Genomic DNA, 18187 nt, shown 5'->3' with positions numbered 1-18187 from the left:
AGATAACTTATTATCACCATGCTGAGTTTCGACCTCCCCTGTTTTATGTAAGGTGTTCGATTTTTCAGCCACATTGTCTGTCTAATTTAGACTGTTAATGCCTTGGGGTTGTTGTCATCTTCCTCCTCACATAGGAGAGACCTGCTGAAAATATTAATGCACTCACAAGAGATCCAATAGTGTCATTTCTATTCAGCCCTGTTGCAACTTATTGTCAGGGCTTTGTGAAGGGTAAATCCCCTCTCCCAGTAGTAAAACCACCAGGACAAGGTTATGGAGAAGCTATCTCATCAAGACTCTCTTGGAATTCTTCAAGCTTTGTTTGACCTCCTATCTGTAGAATAATGCAGTCCTATAAGCAGCTTTGCTCACAACTGTCTGGAATCACTGAAAATATATATTTTGGGTTTCTGGAGAGATCTCTGGGTATCTCCCCTCTGTTTTAAGCACATTCATCCCCCTCTGTCCATCATGTCACGATGATGAGTTACACCCAAGGAGTGACTGAGCAAGCTGTGCAGATCAAGGAGTTCTGGCAAAAACCTTGGGAGTTTGAACTCACTATTTCCAAAAAGAGAGACAGGGAATGAATTAAATTCCCATAGAGAAATGCCCTGTCCAGACTCGGCCATGATAGTGCAGTTATGCTCTAAATAAATGCATGGCAGTAGGATTCTCACCATACCCAAGAACTATTGGGCACACAGTTTTGCATTACAAGGGTAATGGTTCTTTTTCTTTTACCAATATTATTAACCACCTCTCACTGATAAAAGCATTAAAGACATTGCATGCCCAGTGTTCATAGCAAGTTATCAGGGGTCTCGGAGAAAAAGAAAACAAGGATAGGGTACAGGGCACAGACATCACCGTTGTGGGAGGATCACACAAAATGGTGGCTTCTGCAAGGAGACCTCTAATTCCGCTCCCCCTGGGATAAGAGGAATTTATAACGGAACAGCCACTGCCTCCCGAGGCAGAGCCAGTGGAACCAGAGGCAGGAATAGGGACAGGAAGAGAAGGGAAAAGGTGGGAAAACCAACTCCAAGTGGCTTGGCCATCGCTGTCCTGGAGTGCCAACACACAGCCGTCAACTCTCCCAGAGGACTGGCCTATGGTCAGCAGGGGGCTAGGGGGGATGTGGCCAACATCATCCTGAGCAGGGGCCTGGAAAAGGTTGAGGAGAGTCTGAGGGAAGGAGAAGAAAGGCTCCATAGGAGCTAATGAAAAAACTACAGGAGAAGGGACCAATCTCTGCAGCTCCTGACACCACTTGGACATGTCACAAAGGAGAGCAGGCAGGGCCTCCAACAGGGTTGTAGCGGAGGTTGAGCTGCGGCGGCAGTATGAGAGCTGTGTGGGGCTGGGCGGCGCCGCCTCCAGAGTGGTTGGCTGTGGGCTATCCCCGCCCTGCCCCCGGTGCTGCCTGCGGCGGGGCAGGCGGCAACGGCAGCGAGCTGAGGTGACCCAGGGAGTGGGCCATCGCCCCCGGAGAAGGCTCTGCTCCATTCCTGCCGGAATTTGTCCCTGCGGCACCGGTCATCCCACATCCAATCCATGCCGTCCCAGCCCTGCACCCCTCTTCCCCCCCCCGGCCGCTCCCCCCGAGCAGCACCAAAAGCCTCGCTCTGTCCACGCTAGGACCCCCGGGAGGCTGTGGGGGGACGGCGGCGGCTCTGCTCCCCGGCTCCAGAAAGGCCTTACAAAGCCACCAGACCAATTTTTTAAGATCCCTCTTTACAAACTCTCCCCCATATGAAACTAAAATTAACTCTAAAAACCTATAAACACTTTGTTGACATTTGGAGGATGTTATTCCCATTGCCTGTCGTTCCCACAAAGTTCCCTAAAACTCACAAGGCTGAGGCTTCTGCTTCTCCTGCTGCTTCCGGAGACTCAATTCCAAGGCGGGCTATCCCAGGCACTCGGTTTTGGCGAGATGGGCAGCCAGAAAGGGCAAAAAACACCAGGTAGAACCTGCCTCTACTTTTGGGAAGGACCATCCTGTAGCTGCCCTTTACCTTCTTTCTCATGCAGCCAACTCCAGTGGCCTTTGGCTTATTGGCTTCCTAGAGAACTACAACTCTCTAGGAAGAAGAAGAGTCCCCCCACGGGTTGGCCTTACCTTTGGGGGTTTCAGAATCTGGATCCATCTTCTTTCACCACAGGGAGTTTCGACGAACTCCCTGGTCCAATGTGGGTGTCTTGTTTTGGATAGACAGGTATCTGCTAAGGAAGATTGGAGTCTCTCTTGGAATGTAAGCCTTTCTTTCCTCTTTTTCAAATTATTATAAATTTGCAATTAAAAGGCTGTCAGGTAAAGATTTTGGGAATAGGTATAGCAGTTCTTTACTAGGGATATTAAAAATACAAATGTTACAGTACAAAAGAATAAGCAAACAAACAAACAAGGAATTTCAGAAAACCTTGACAGAGTCAGAAATACAACCTGACGCCCTGTTGGTCAGGACGTTGGAAACAGTCCAAAAGTCAGCCCTCCTGGAGTGCCTGGAGTGGCAGATGTGGTCCTGTTGGAAGCAGAGATGGTCCTGTGGAGCCAAGGGTCCAGAGATGGGTCCGGTCTTCCTTTGGGAGTCCCGTGGGAACACTGGAGTGCCTGGTGACACTTGTGGCTCCTTTTTATCTAGGTGGAAATGGTTTGGCTCTTTCTCCCTGGGTGGAGCATCTCACTGGGGGTAGTGGAAGAGTGAACAGAGATAAGAAAGAATAGCCCACCTGGTTTTTAACAGCTGGCTTGTTATCAGAGAAGGCAGTTAGTTCCTCTCTTCTGGAGTTACAACAGATAAAGAAAAATTTCCTCAACCAAGCTTTGGCCATCTCTTTGTTTTGGTCAAGTACTCTTTAAGTATCCATCATTTAGTCTCCTTGGTAACTTATGGGGAAAAATAAAGTAAAAAAGGAACAAACCTAACCCTCAACAGTGGGCAACCCCCACTGGAGAGCAATTGTCTAGCTACGGGTACACTGATCAAGAACTACTCTCCACTGCCCTGAAGCTTGGTTTTCCCCCTTCTCTGGTCTAATAAAACTCAGACTTCGCTCGGGGGTGGCGAGTGCTTGGGAAAGCCTCTGCTCCTTCCAGGCAAGCCAGTTGCCTCTTCTCTCATTGCTCCAGGTGAACATTTCTCCACTCCAGCCTCCTCTGGGCGAGAAATCCTCAACTTCCACTCACAGTCTGGGCAACAATGCAGAAAGTCCTTCACATGACTTCCCAGTCTGTCAGGTCGACTTGCATGCCTGGGATTCCAGGACCCTGTCACAGCTCCTCGAGCCCCAAGTTGGGCTCCAGATGTTGCTGTGCACCTGATGGTATGGCACTTGGCTAGGGCACGACACAACCCCTGGGGTCCCGAGAGTCCTAATCAGTTGCCACAGGATCAGTGTAGAAAGGAGTGAAGAGGGCCTCGCATGCAAGTCCGATGAATCGTTTATTAGAGCAATATAAATCGTCAAATGCAGAGCAGAGGCGAGGACCCAGAACAAAGGCAGGGCAGTGGGTTCTAAGGTACAGAATGAGAGTGGAGTTTAGGGTTGAGGGACCAATAGGGAGAAGACTGGGAAGGGACACAAGGTGGGGTTTACAGAGCACAAACCAATGGGGAGGCTAATGGGAGGAGATTAATATGAACAAACCAATGGGGCCTTGAAGAATAGGGGATTTCCTAAGGGAGCAGTCCAGGCAGGGGCTGATACAAGGGAGGATTGACAAAGAACATTTGGGAATAAGGGGTAGGTATCAGGGAAGACTGACAACTTAATGGGTGGACACAACTTAGGCTAGACCAACAACCCAGGGGGGAAAAGGAACAAACTATCAGGGATTAAACCACAAATTTATACATCACTACAGTGGTTGAACAGGGTTGGGACTTTAATTTCACTGGACGTTTGGCTTCCACTGTCTCTCACCGCCTCACATTTCCAGAGGCTACCAGTTTTACTTTGCTTTGGACTTTAATTTTTGGGCAGAGAAATCAGATATTTATTTCCTCATGAGCCTGTTTACAGGTAAATTTTCCGGTGTTTTTGAGTCTATTTTCTCTTCGGTTCTGAAGGCAGAAAGATTGCTACAGAAATGGATGGAGGATGTCAAAATCCTCTTAAAGACAAAGAAAATTCTGGGTTTTATTTTATTTTATTTTATTTTATTTTATTTTATTTTATTTTATTTACCTTAGTAGTATTTCTCTGATTCACCTTGCATACTGGGAAATACTTAATCCACAGATGTGACAGGCTGCAAATTCCTACAAACTACAGGAAAATAATGATGTTCAAGAAAGCACTCTTTGGTAATTTTATTTTAAAATTCAAGCCACAGACTGTGATTCTGATATTTTTGGTCATTAGTGGAGCAGATTAAAAACAAAACAAAAACATGCACCTGGGAAAGGTAATGAAATATTCTGTTTGATCTGACAATTTCCTGTTTAACACTCCCCTTTGTGGTATCGATTTCTGTACATAACTGCCTGGATAATAGTGTTGTTGAATAAAACAATCCTAACAAAAGTATCGAACCAGTATTTGATGCTTCTTTGAATGATAAAATGACAGCACCTCTCAAAATAATAATAAAAAAAATAAATAAAATCATGTAGTTGATAAGAAAGGTTAAAATCTGGTTTGGTGTGTGCTCTGGGCTTTTCAGCATGTTCTGTTTTTCATACTGAAAATTTCTAGAGCTCAGGAAAAAATGTAATTTTTATAATTTTACATTTCACCAAAAATGCTGAGCCAAAAATTCTCTCTAAACTCCCAACTCCTACCTTTACAGCACATAGTCCTGCTTACATAGAGACCCCACAATTAAAACAAAGCACAGGAAGTAATTTTTGCTGCTGCCTTTTGGACCTTTCATTGTTTCCCTGGGGTTTTTTTGGTAGCTGAAAATGAAATTGCTGAATTGCATGCCTTCCTTACTTTTGTGTTAATCACAGGGGGGAAATATCTGCTTTCAATAAGACAGTCTTTTAATATTTTCAGAGAATAAAAGAAGATATTGTGTGAATGAGGCACTCACTCCTTGATCTTCCTCATGCAGTCTCTATTCCAGTGGTGAATTCTCTACTTAGATTACATTTATCCATGTGCTGTTTCTTGGGTTTCCTGTATTAAGAGTTTGTTTATTTCATCATAAAGAAGGACTATTTTGTCTTCTGTGTCCCTTTCCTAAGGTGTGCTTTGCTTCTCTGGATTTTCTCCTAGAGTTCCTTGCCAATCAGACAGATCAAAGCTGACTTTATCGCTGCAAGTTTGGTGATGATAATCAACTTTATTTTCTTTTGGTTTTGTTTTTGTTTTTCTTTCTTTCTTGCTGGAGATCACTCAAAGATCACAGGTTTTACTGGGAACTCTCCTCTCCCAGCTGTGAATGTTTTCTCTATTGATCAGTAGTATAAATGGGAAAATTCACCTTTGAGGCATGGCTGTACCATGTGTAGCTAAGATGAACTCTTTTTAACCAAACAGCAATAAGGGTCATCATTCCTCTACCTACAAGTAACAGAATTATTTACCAAATCCTAAGGTGCTGAAGCCATTAAATATTAATACAAATGATGCAGTAGGAATCTGGAATTGGCACTCTGGGGAGTGATTTTGTTATAGGTTGTCCTAGTTTAGGACAAATTTGGGAGGAAAACTCCGAATGGGGTTCCTCTGGAGAGAAAACCCAAATGGCCCCTCCCATGGAAAAAACTAATTATTTGACAAATAAAATGCCCACAAGCATAAGGAATGAATAATACGAAACAATAAAACCTCTCACCACTCCGAAGAGAGATGGCAAAACTGAGAGAAGTACTTGCCGAGAGTTAGCTCAGCTCTCTGTCTTCTTATCAGTCCGAGTCCCTTCAGAGCTGGAAAATGCCAAGGTCCAGGCCTGGTGGGCCGCGGGTGCGAGATCCCAGTCCTCCTTCGGGTTTTTCAGTCCAGAGCAGATTTAAACCGTCCCAAGAAAAAGGAAAAAAAAACAGTCCAGGAAGCTCCTTTGCCTCAGCTAGCTAGACTGACTAAAAGGAAAAAAACCCTCTCTCTGGCCACTGTCCGTGCATCCGATGAACAACACCATCCCGAGGAAGAAAAAAACCGCAGAAAAATGAACGCTGTTTTTCAAAACAAACTGCACGCTTCTTCTTTCCCTGCTTCACTCTCAGAACCAGTCTTAAAGGTACAGAACACAACATACAGAACACACAGAACAGACGATTGGGGATACAAGCATCCTAGTCACCCTAGGACATTGGTCCTGGCCTTGTCTTGGATCACAATTTTTCCCAATACTTGAGGTCTGATATGTCACAGATTGTTTGCATGGAAACCTTCCCTGCTACAGGGACAAGGCTCCAAAACACAGCTTCAGAGTTCTATATATGCATAAGATACATTTAGTAAGAATTAAAATGTTATTGAAGTGAATTGATATTAAATATTACAGTTTTGAACCTGGATTTTAAAACAAAAATGCATTTTAACAACATCATTTATTCTGGCATTGTGGCCTTTCAATCTCTTCATGAAAGCAAACACAAGGACATGAGGATTTTACTCTCCAGGCTTCTTTCTTGAACCAGAATTTGTTTCTTCTCTTGCCAGAACACCTGCTGTGGCTGCGAGGTCTGGTTTGCTAAAAAAACCCATCACCTTTTGGGAGGACTCATCCTTTGTTTAGTCTTGCTCTGCTATAAATTTGGCTGTAGCCAAATTTACTGCTGATCCAAGGACTGTGAGTTAATAAAATATCTTGGTGATAATCAGAAGGGGATTTTTTTGTAGTTTAAGTCTTAGAAGAAAACGAACATGTAAAGATGTGACTCATACTAGAGGATAGTATTTGCATATTATAGAACTGGTCTAATCTGTCAAGGAAAACAAAAAAAATGTAACTTTTCTTCTCTGCCTAGACCACAGACTGTTCTTAAAATTATTTTACTTGGTTAATAGAGTTCAGTATTTAAAATTAGCACTCTGGAACCTCATGTTGAGGAAATGAGGATGTTTCAGAGAAGCAGAGCTCCCCCTACAATGGTGTCAATGTAAGGAGGAAACAGACCTGACAAGAGCATTTGTTTTTGTCTCTCACATGCACACACTTTCTGCTTGAAACTGGGTTATGAGCTAAAGGTAGCAGTTTTTATTACTGAAATTGAGTTTAGGCTTTGGAGTGAGCCAAGTACAGCTTTCCAGGACCTGGAGGGAGTTACAGGAAAGATGGAGAGAGACTGTTTGCAAGGGTCTGGAGGGACAGAAAAGGGGGAATGGCTTGAACCTGACAGAGAGCAGGTTTAGATTGGATATTAGGGGAAAATCCTTCCCTGTGAGGGTGGTGAGGCCCTGGCACAGGGTGCCCAGAGAAGCTGTGGCTGCCCCTGGATCCCTGGAAGTGTCCAAGGCCAGGTTGGACAGGGCTTGGAGCAGCCTGGGATGGTGGAAGGTGTGGGTTTGCCCCACACACTCTGAGGGTCCAGCCTTGCAGAAAAATGGCTATAATGTGATAAATTTGGGGTAAAAATTCGTGTATGAAATAATAATCCGATGTATAATAAGAACAATGGTAATAAAATGTAAAATCCAGTAGGAAGCAAACCGTTCCCCCTCAGCCTGCACGGCTTCAGTTGCGAAACAGGACAAGAATCATCAGACTAGACAAAGACGCTAGCCAGCCTCGATAAGAATCACTTCCTCCCCAATGCAAGGAGAATTCCTTCTTGACGACGATGCAGATTTCATCAACGCCCTGGCACGATATGCATACTGAAATCAACATAAGACTGACCTGTGTAATTGGCATAAGAAATAACCTTCCCGGAATGGAACAACGGGACTTGACAAGATCCAGGAAGGCCATCGAAAAGAAATTCGGACTATTCAGCCCACCCTGGACACCTGGACTGCCTCAGGGCAGAAAAATCCTATAAAACGGTGGACTGAAAACTGCACGGTGTGGATTTGGGCGTCTTGTACCCTGGTGTGCGGACCCCTATCCACCCGGCGCAACGCTGATATTTTCCTATTTTGTGGTTTTCTCATTTTGCTGGTGTTCAATATTGTGTTATTAATAAATTGTCTTTTTATTAATCCGATATTTGCCATTGCATTTATAACAATAATAATTAGCGAGACCACTCCTCGAAGATGCTTTTTAAATCAAGAGGTTTAATGATGAAAAAATAACAAAGTAAACAAAACATTGCAGAAAGCAAGTAATAAGCCATGCACAGGCACCTGAGGAAACTCACGTGGCCTGCTAAGACATCTTGAAAAGCCTTTTCTTTCTTTTGTGTTCTTTCTTAAGTACTAAATGTTTTAGGAGGGATAACCTGGCTAACAGCCAATAGAGAGAGATACAGGATTTGAAGAACGGTGACAAGATGCAATAGATGCTTCTCTCTGGCACTGAGCCAATCCTTGTCAGAAGGCTATGGAAGAATCTAGATTCTTTACCTTAAGGGGTGAGCTTTAAACTTGCCCTATATGGAAACACCTGCTGGGTGTGTGGGGTGCATTACTACAGGAAGGTGTCTCTGCCTGTGGCAGGGGTGGCACTGGGATGACCTTTGAGGTCCTTCCAACCCAGGCAACTCTGATTCAACACTTCACAATTTAAATAGAAAAGAGACAGACAAGAGGATGATTGTCAAGTTTAATGTGTCAGTATCTTTATTCCAAAGAATAAATAAAAAAGCTTGAGATAAACCCCTTTTTCTTGAGTTAGAGGCAGAGGTGTGGCAGACAGGAAAGGAGTTAACTCTGACACCCACAGATCACACCCTGTGTGATCTGGAGGCTCTGCTGAAGCTGAGCCTTGTTAAGCCCATGCACATGGAAAGGTCTAGCTGCCAGGTGAAGGTCTGTAGGATTCCTTAGGCATTGGAACATTCTGAAGGGGCTTCTGTGTTAACTTTACTCTGACAGGGCATTCATTTCTGAGATTTAAAAGGAATATTTTTAGGGAAAAATAGAGAAATCTTTGTGGGGCACATGCACACACAAAAAGTGAAATCACATTTGTCTTAGGTTCAGGAGCAGTCTCTGGTCCCCTTGGGGATCGCAGGTGTTGGCACTGGATTCGAGAGAGATCTTTCTTTTATCAAGAATTAAAAAATAACCAGTGAATTTAAATCAGATTTCCAGAAATTTGCAAGGATTTTAATTGGCATAACATGTGGTTTAAGCAGCACAGTTTAGGGTGAGAGAAAAGAGGAGCCAGACTTAGCAATACTTTTGCTGTTCAGTCTTTTCCTTAGCAAATCAGTCAGTTTGCATTAAATACTCATGAACAAACTGCTGAACTGGGATAGCTGTAAAATATATTCTTATGGAGATTATCCTTTCTGTGGCTTGTATGATATCAGAAACAATGTTAAAGAAAAAAGGGAAATGTAGTGTTTCTGCCAGCTTGTTTGATTCATGTATTTTGGCTAGTTGAAGTTTTTGGTACAGAAGTAATAGGACAGAATGCAAAATAAAACTTGAAAAAAATCGCTGTAAAGAAATAAAAACAAATCCTGAAATTCCTTCCCAAAAAGAAAAAAGTTTTCACCATTTTTATAAAAAGCCAACTTGTTGACCTCTTATTAAAAATGTTTAGAAATTGGATAAAGTGCAGCAATCATTGTCCTTTAATGTTGGGGAACAGGAAACTCTCCCTGTTCTTTAATTTATTTTTTTTTTTTACATAATGGGCTGTTTATTACTCCTCTTCCAGCTGCTCAGTATTATGGGCATTTCTGAATAGTGGAAATTTTAACACAATTCAGGCATGGAAAAAGTCTATAAAACCTTTAGCCAAGAGACAGGCAGAGATACTGATTGCTAAAATGAACAGCTCCAGAAAAATCTCAAAAATCTAGTGCTCAAGATCTTCCACAGGTTTTTATTGCTGGGTCTTAAGAAGGGATGGGGCAAAGTGAAGTAGGGAAATGAGGTGAATGGGAGGTACATTTTGTTATGCATGGCATATTCCTAGATATTCCTTATCTCCTAGAGGTAAAGGTGCAAAGATTGATCAAAAAATCAAAGCTGATTTTCATACTGGGTTTTTTATACAGTCAATGAGACTTTAAGGGGAATAGGATCAGAGTTCTACATTTTGAAATATTGTAGCATATGGTCCTTCCGAGCTTGTCTTCCTGGCTAGCTCTGCTCTTCAGATACCATATATTCCTTTGGGTCCAGATTTCAGGCAGACACGTGACCTTGCTTGGAAAAGAGGAGCGGCTCACACTTGGTGTTACTTAGGAAGGTGTTTATTCAGGGCGAAGGCCCAGGTGGTCAAATATGAGAGTCAGTTTTGGCTCTTACTTGCCCTTATGAACATGGGTGTTACTGATGGAAATGAGGGGGAGTGATTTAGGTACAGGGGGGTTTGACACTGACGTTTGGGGGTAAAAGGGGTGGGGAGATATCTGAAGCCTTGGCTGAGCCACCTGGCTCAGCCAGGGCCATCAAGAAACAGGGAGTGTCCATGATAAGACACAATAGGGATACAATGGACTAGGCCAGGGCTATTAAGGAGCCACAATGGGGGGAGGGGGAAGACAGGCTTATTATGTGGATTAACAACAGTAATTAGGGGAAGAGAGGTGGGGGTAGGAATGAACCATTATAGAAACTCAATAACAAAAATCATACAAAACTTTAAAAAACCCAAAATGCACACTGTAACAGTAGCAGATACTGGATGCCTGAATTTTGAATTCCTATGTTAAATGAAACAGTTTGTAATAGTGCTACAAAATTTACATTAGATTTATAATAGAATCAAGCTAATTAAGATGTTTGGCTTGATATAATTTCTTATTATTCACTGTGTCTTTTTCCCATTGGACTGCAATAGAACAGCTCTGCAGCATTTCATCAATAGGATTTAATTATTTGTAATAGCGTAAGTGTTTCTAGATTTATCACTGAAATTAAAAAAAAAAAAACAAACACACTTCCAAACCCAAGATATCATAAAAGGAAATGGTGATCCTTTCTCCTGCATCTTTCCTTTTACAAATCTGCATTGTTATTAATGCCATGCATTAATTCCACATGACTACATTTTTTCTTCAATGAGCATGAGATGTTAAAAAGTATTGTGGAGTGGCTCTATAACCAGCATTTCCAATTTCCTCTGGTCTCTGTCCTCATTAAATAAATTTAATTTCAAAGAAAGAGTGCAATAGTGCTTTAGTCTGTCTCTGTGCTATCAATGTAGTGTTAGACACAGCAATTCTAAAATCAAAGTTCTCAGGTTTAATCTTGATTTTTTCTTTGCCTAAGATTACAAGGCTGACTGGTGGTTCGTGTGGGCACGGAGGGAGTGATTTTCCCTCTTGACCTCTGAAGGATTTATGGTCTGCTGTCTGACTCTCTGTCTCTGTGTTCTGTGCTGAGCTTGGTGCTCAGTGTTCGGTGCGAGAATGATGAGGAGTCTCAAGGTCTTGGTTTTCTTGTTTCTCGCGTTGTTTATTAGTTCTTATCTTACAATTCTCTGTGTCCAGCCAAGGTGTTCATAGCAGCCTGGACACAAGGTGACTCCTCCTCTGTGTCCAGCCAAGGTGTTCACAGCAGCCTGGACATGAGGTGACTCCCCCCGTGATGGGAGGTCGCTACCTCTTATACAGATAACTACGTACCCATTATTTACAATTCTGTGCCAATGTCTATCACCTATACTAACAGGGTCATTTCTACTCTGATCCAATCCACTGAAACTACTTTGTGCCCACGTCACTGCAGAAGATGGATGCCAAGGGAGAAGAAGAAGAACTCAGGGCACCACCCTAAACCCACCATTTTGTCCCCTTGCATCTACATTCTAAAAATCCAAAACTACAGAATCTTCTGCATGGTGATAACTACACTACTCTCTGTTACACATCTGTGTGACTTGCAATTCTTCTCTCTGATGGATGTTTTTCTCATGGACCAAAATCAAAGATTGTGTCTTCCTGGGCTCTGTGCCAGGCAAACCCCCTTGCACAGACCCCAGACCCTCTTTTTTGGGTCCCAGGCCTCTCTACCGAGGTCTGTGACTTCCCAGGGCGCCCAGAGGGATGCCCTGGACTCCAACACAAAGTGTTCTAACATAGATATTACATAGAACAACAAAGAAAAATAAATCTTTGAATGCTTAGTATTGAACTGGGTCACATCTTGGGAGAGTTTGCAAGTGCTCATGACCACCATTAGAAATCACTATAATATGGAGGGAAAAGTTGCAATTTAGTCTTGTCCTCTGACTGTTGGGCCAATAATCCCATTGTGTGTGTTTTTTAAAGTCAGAGAAGGTGCTCAGTTCTTAAGCAGACTGACTTGGAACCCCTTGTGATGTCTAGGCAACAGGAGGCACACAATTTGTGCTACTGATATGCCTCAAGGCAATCCATTTTGACCTTTTGTGTCTTCTGCACAGAATAAAAATCAGACTAAACCCTCACTGCTCACTGCTACACTTCATCAGTAGCAGCACTCTTTTACCAATTTTACTGTCTTTGTGTTTCTTTTAAATTCATCTCAATAAGTGCAGAAAGCTTCAAATACCTTAATGAAATAAACACCTTAATGAAAAAAAAATACAGGTATAGTGCAATCTGTGAGTCCTGTGGTTACTTTAGAAACACAATCCTCACTCCCCTCTAAACATTGTAGTGCACTGGTACCTGCCCAGAAATCTTTTTCTTGGCTCTTCAGGTGTCAAACAGCTCAAACTACAAATAATTTGGAAGATTATATCGCAGATAGTAAGAACAAGTGTAGTTTGCCACTAATTTTCCAGTTTTGCTGGACTACAGGCAAAAAGCACAGATTTTACAAATTCCTTTGTGCGTATTTTGTTGGGCTTTGCTTTTTCTTTAAATTTTAATTATGTTTCTTTGTTTTGTTGGATATGCTTTAAGCTCTATTTAGAGTTCCAGTCAGAACCCAAAATACACTGATTCTGCTTTAAAGATTGTCATGGGGTGATGTTCTGCTGAGGAGAGCCAGCTCTCATTACCAAAGGTACATAATTCCTCTGCTTTTGCAATCTTTTATCAGCATAAATGGAAAAAAAGGTTTATAATATGATCAAATATCAGAGTTAATGCTTGTCCTGGGTTGCAGTGTAGGATGCTCCCAAAGTATGTATTCTATCACCATCTTCATGAGTTGTTGAAACCAGGTGAGGCAGTGTTTCTCTTGCCCCCTCCCTCTGGACTATCTTCTGCTAATGGCCCATCAATGCCTTGCCAGGACTCATAGGTAACTCCCTCCGGGAGCTCTCTCTGTTTAATGGGCAATCAAGGACCCACATCATGACTCATAGAATGATATCAGCCCATTGGGAGATGCTCTGCCCAGGGGGAGAAGCCAAGCATTCCCACCTGGATATAATCTGGGATTTGGGACGGCATAGGTAGCCCTTACACACTGGATTCCCAGAGGACAAGAGCTACCAGACCTTTCTATGGGATCACTGCTTGAAGAAGACCACTTCATCTGGACTGCTACCACCACCCTAACTAACAGGATGTTAGGTTGTATTCTGACTCTGTCAGGGTTTTTTTGTACTATTGCATTTTATTTTATTTTATTTTATTTTACCTTTTTTCCCCTCCTATTAAATTGTATTTCTGACTTGGAGTCTCTCACTGGTTTTGCTTTCAAACCAGTACAATGCTAAAATAATAGTAGAATAAGGCATGATTCTAAAAAGAAAAAAGGCAAATATGGCAGCCCTACATAGTGAATGTGAAAGGAAAAAAGGGTGGGTTTGCCTCAAAATTGCATTGAGCCAGACCCATTGAAAATGGTCTTTATTTTTTTTTTTCCTATTGATCCATTTGAGCTAAAGAAAAACGGGTGATGCTTGGCCCATGATTCCACTGCATTTTACCTCCAACAATGGGACAAGGACTTCACTGTGCATTTGCGCTACAAAGTGGCTTAAACTTGCTTGGTTTTCTTAAACCCATGTCTGTCTTCTAATGGCTTACACTAAACAATATAATTTTTAATTAATACCACAGTGCAATCAATGCACTCTCCACAATCACCTTAATGTTTAAATTAGAAAAAGGTTTATTTCTTCAGTTATTTCACGCATATCTGAAGTTAAAGACCAGGGAAATGAGGAAATCAATATTTGTCAACTGAGATGGGCATACAAGCAAGAACTTTCAGCTTTAATTATCCCAGTACCGGAGACAGAATTCCTAACTATGTGTTGGGTGCATGAGCTGAATATTTTGGTCTCTTAATGTGAAGATTGTGTAGAATACCTGAGAAAAGGGTCTTAAGAGGAAGAACCACAGGTACCCCAGATCCTACAGCAGTTTGTGAGGTGGGTGGCATTTGGACACTGGAACCAGGACAAGGGCAACAAGCAGTCACTGAATTCCATAGCTGTGCAACACTTAATTTCTAGAATGGAATCATATTTTAGGGGAAAAAAACCCAAGTGAAAGCCTAACCAAAGTGTGCCTAATGACCTGAGCCAGCTGCTGGCTGTGTGGAGTGTCCCTTAGTCACCTTGTTACCAGTGCTGGGGCAGTGGTTCAGGAATGAGGTACTGGGAAGAGAGGAGCTACTTAATCTCCATTACTGCTGCCCATAAAACCCCTGTTCCTCTGATGGCACCCATCCTGCTGCTGGCCACAAGAGCACAACTTAATTTATGGGACCAGAATGCCAGGGCTGTTTGCAAATATTGGCACTTTTGTCCCATCCCTTTATTGGGTTTCTTTGTAGTCTGAATATGCTTTCTTCCCCTGACCTTAGACTGAAAACTTTCTGGAACGCACAAATCTGTAATCAAAGAATTAGCACCGGTGTCTCACTTAAAATTGTTTCTGCGCTGGTAAATAAAATTATTTAGGTGGTCCAGCTTACCATTTAGTGGCAGTAGTAAATATTATAAAATACTTACCAACAATTTGATGTGGCTTTAGCAAAGTCTGCAGAAGCAGAGCAAAGAATGGACAACCTGTAATCCTTAAAACTGGAACAATTGTTGTATATTATGTATTATATCACGCATTGTCTCAGTTCTTATTTGGCCTGGGGAAGAAAGGCTTTTTTTCCTGTTGTGACAACAGTAACCTTTGAAAACCCACCCCCAATAAAATTAAGGTGTGCTGTGTAGTCCCTTGAATTAGGACAGTAACTTCAAGGCATCAGGAACTATCCAACAAGAAAGTTTACTCTGTGAGTCTTTCACTTAAAACACAACATCTTTTAAATTAAGAAAGTGTGAGACAATTGCTTTTCTCTGATCTAAGTGCTATGAAAGATGGGCATTATAAGATTTTGATATTTCAAATTAGAAAGTAGTTTTATTAAGCTTACTAATTTAAAACAAAATTTTCTTGAAACACCAAACTTTTATCTCTTCACTGAATATTCCAAGAACTACTGATTTATTAAAAAACTATGGACATTGATCTAATACCAATATCCAACTATGACGGACAAAGACTCTCTAACAGTTTAAAGTTAGAAAGTGTATGTTTATTACGACGCCGGGCAGCGTGCGGGATAGCTCCCAGAAACACACGCGCAATTTACAGATCATCACAGGGTCTTTTATCTACAGGAGTATTGAATACACAAACTACAAATGCATATTCATAGCTCTGGTACCTCCCATCCCCCGCTTCGTATGGTAATTAGCCCAAAAAGCCATTAAGCATGCGTAGTTTGTTCTTTGAAATGAGTCAGTGGTCTTTTTTATAGGGTGGGGTCCCAAAATGATGAAGTAAGATTGTCTTCCTCAGCTCTGACTTTTTAACCTTTAGTGTTCGTGACAGCTAAATCCTGTTTTCCCCAGGACTGTTTGATTTATGATTGTATTGTGTTCATAGGGTCTATTGATTATTCAGGATGCAGAAGCCTAGTTTGACAGCTTCTCTGATTTATCAGTTCCGTCCAAGGATTATCAGTTCCTTCAGCCTGGCTTCTGTTAGCAAAAGGGAAGTATCTCAGCACTATCTGTTTTGACTACAGTCTTTAATTCTTCTAAATCAATGCCTCATTTTCCCCACTTCTCCTTTTAAAGTGAGTAAATTCTTTTACTCAAAAGAGTCTTCCTCATCAATCCAATCTGTACAGCTAGTGTCTCTCAAGACCAAGCCATACGCTTTTGATAATGAGGTTAAGGCTGCTATTCGTTGTAGCATCCTTCAGTTCCAAGCAAGCATCACAACAGATAAAACTAAACTTATACTAACCAAAATAAGCAACACAACTATAGGGTGGACTAAGGCATTTAGTATACCAGTTGCTGTTGGAGACTGTAGAGAGCCTGACTGAAGAATGGCTGCGTTCCAAAGGACATATACTATGCAGCTAGTAAAAGTTTAAAAGGTCAAAATGTCATTGAGGCAGATCTGGTTTAGTTAACAAAATGCAGAAGCTTCCTGAGGAATGTAGAGCAAGCCATAAAGATAAGGATAACACTAACAGTGGGATTAGTACTTAGCAACGTGTGCGTCATTGGCTGAGAGCCAATAAGGAGCTATACTTTTGCCATATGTATGAGCTAGTTATGAAGTGTATAAAAATGTAACTCAATTGGAATAAAACGAGATATGCTGACCATGAAAGCATGAGGCATGTCTACCACGGCTCAATAAATCCCTTACAATTGGCGCCCGAATAGCCAATTCCCCTTTCCCTCTTAAAAGAGCTGTGATGGGTTCGGGTCACTAAGACGGCGGATCTCGGCGCTGCGCCTTGCTTCATCGGAAGAAGTCGTCTGGCCACTCCGCCCAGAGGGGTACATCGGTGCACTCTGCCGATACGCGCTGCCGAAGCCTGAGGGTTGCAACGGTACCGAGTAAGCATGGACAGGCAAGCGGCGTATGAACTTTTTACTACTTTTCTTAGGAAGCGGGATATTAAGGGTGTAGATTTGGATAAAGATCTGCCAGCGCTTTTGGCACATGCGCTCTCGTATGGGTTCTTTTCAGACCCTCATAGTGTTCATGATTTAGCTGAGTGGCGCAGATACGGAGATCGTTTGTGGGATTTAGTGTTAGATGATGATAAGCCAGCAAAAAAGATGAGTAAATTTTGGAAAGTAGTGCAGAATGCGTTACTTATGGTTCAGGCGGAAAAACGAGCGGCGGAAAGCGCTCGGTTAGCGCAGGCGCGAAACCGGGACTACGATCCTTCCGCACCTAATCCCCCTATGTTCGCGTCGGTAGAAATCCCAGAGGCCCCCCCGCCAGCTCCCCCTTTTCCTGCCGCTCCCCCGCCAGCTCCCCCTTTTCCTGATAATCCTGCCGCTCCTCCGTCAGCCCCCCCCTTTTCTCATATTCCTGTCGCTCCCGCGCCGGTCCCACCGTCAGCCTTGTCCGGCTTGCCGCCGGTACTCCCATCTGCCGTTCCGGTTCCGCTCGGACCACCCCCCCCTCCCAGTAATGCCACGGAGCCGTTCCCCGGTGTCCTGTCGGATATCGCGGAGGCTATGGCAAAAAGGAGAAGGGAGGCATGGGCAGCGTTGGCTAAACAAGGCATTAGTGACGGCGATTTAGATCTGGCAGCGGCGGCCCAGGAACAAGTTCCGGCAATGTCGCTGGCGTTCCCTGTCATTTTTCACCAGCGACAAGGGGCGCCCCCGAGAGCGGACGTGACACAGTTAGATTGGAAACTGCTAGCACAGCTCCGTGCCACTGTAGCTCAGTTTGGGGTCACCAGCGAGCCCGCAAAACAGATGTTAGATTATCTTTTTAATTCCACGGTCTTGTTGCCCGGAGATATTAAAGGCATAGCTCGTTTAATATATACCCCCCACCAGAAAATAATTTTTGAGGCGCGCTGGAAAGAGGAAGCAGCTGCTTCTGTTGCTTTGCCGCGCCCTGCGGGAAATCCTCTTCAAAGAATTACATTAGATGAGCTCATGGGCGATGGTAACCACATTCCTTTAGAACAGCAGGCTGCGTTAGGACCGGACAAGCTTAGAGAGGCTATGACGGTTGCAAAAAGAGCTATGGATAAAGTTCGCGATCCGGGAGGTCTCCCCGTCTATATGGGAATTAAACAAGGTCGCGAGGAACCTCTTGGTGCATTTGTAGATAAGATTATGACTGCTTTATCCAAAGCAGGCGTTGCTGATCACATGCGTGATGCAATCCTGAAACAATGTGTTATTCAGAACGGAAATTCATCCACTCGGTCCCTTATCTCGACTGCA

Source organism: Zosterops lateralis, assembly GCF_965231275.1.
Source record: "Zosterops lateralis genome assembly, chromosome: W".
NCBI lineage: Eukaryota > Metazoa > Chordata > Aves > Passeriformes > Zosteropidae > Zosterops > Zosterops lateralis.
Note: the sequence above shows the minus strand (reverse complement) of the source record.